The following is a 1,456-nucleotide window of genomic DNA, read 5'->3' on the forward strand; positions in this document are numbered from 1 at the left end:
TAGGACCCCAGATTCTATATCTTTTGACAGCCAGGCACCATCAGCTTTCTTCACCGCATTTGCTTATGCACCCGCTTTGTCTTCAGCGATCATGTCGAGATAGGCTGGTGTGCTTCTTGCATGTGGGCTTTACTGTTTCTTAGCTAGATAGCCACCTGTTTATCTTCAAGCTTTTAAGACCCCAGATGCTATATCTTTTGATAGCCAGGAACCATCAGCTTTCTTCACCACTTTTGCTTATGCACCCACTTTGTCCTCAGCAATCTAGTTGTGACAGGCTGGTGTGCTTCTTCCATGTGGATTTTGTTGTTTCTCAGCTAGATGGCCACTTGTTTATCTTCAGGCTTTTAAGACTTTAGATGCTATATCTTTTGGTAGCCAGACACCATCAGCTTTCTTCACCACATTTGCTTGTGCACCCATTTTCTTCCGCGATCCTGCCAGGAAGGTGAACATCTCAGACTGCTGAATTGTTAGAACAAAGTGTTCTTGTGTTGAGGGAGTACTAGAGCAGGGCCCCACTGTCCATCTGTTTCCATAATACTAAACCTATAAATATATGTACATAATCTATTTCCCCCTTGTCGTATATAAATATATTTACATCTGTATATGCCTGTATTTAGATCTTTATGACTACCCTTTGCCTCCTAGTCCTTTCCTCTATTTCTTTGTACTTTCCTCTTATCCCACTACCATGTTCTGCCTTCATTTGGGTTTTAAGAATTCCTCTCAGTTACATTGCATTTGACCCAGCCCTGACAGACTTTTTACACCCTCCTTGTCACTGATTTTGGATCATTTGTTGTTCCCTTGTCCCTGGGTTTGTTAACACCCACTTCCTTTCCCCCCGCCTCCTCTTCTCCCATGCCTCCCCCCACCCCTCAACTGTCATCCCGTTGTTCTCTCTTCCAGTTTGTTTATCCCACCTATCCCATCCAGGTAGACATGTTATGAGATGTTGTGAGATGGAAGAGGACTTTGTGGACTGGTGTTGGACATATGGGTTAATGTTGGACTTGTGGGCTTGGGCAGCACTGGGTTGGGATGTTTTCTTGAGTCACAAGACTGAGTACAATGAAGCAACAATAGAAAGTAAAACAGTAACTACAACACAAAAAACCCTATAAATAGTTTAGGGTCTATTTATTGTCCTTCACGAGTGCATTCCAGTCGAGTCTGATGGGGTGCCATATCCTGGCTCCATATCTGTCCCTGGGGACTTCATTGCTCTGCTCCTCCCGCTGCTTTGATGCATGCCCCCAGAGGCTGGCTTTTGCATAGTGAGCTCAGGGCAGGCACAATTCCTTCCGTGTGTCTCTAGTGTTGTCCCCAATGGTGCTATGGGTCAATGAGGAATGCTGTGTCCTGTGGTGAGGCCAGCCCTGTGGTCGTCTCTATGCATTGCTGCTCTGAGCAGAAGCATTGTCCTCAGAGCTTGGTGAGCCAGCATGTG

Source organism: Echinops telfairi, unplaced genomic scaffold, assembly GCF_000313985.2.
Source record: "Echinops telfairi isolate 266 unplaced genomic scaffold, ASM31398v2 ScPeMD7_7462;HRSCAF=8500, whole genome shotgun sequence".
Taxonomy (NCBI): domain Eukaryota; kingdom Metazoa; phylum Chordata; class Mammalia; order Afrosoricida; family Tenrecidae; genus Echinops; species Echinops telfairi.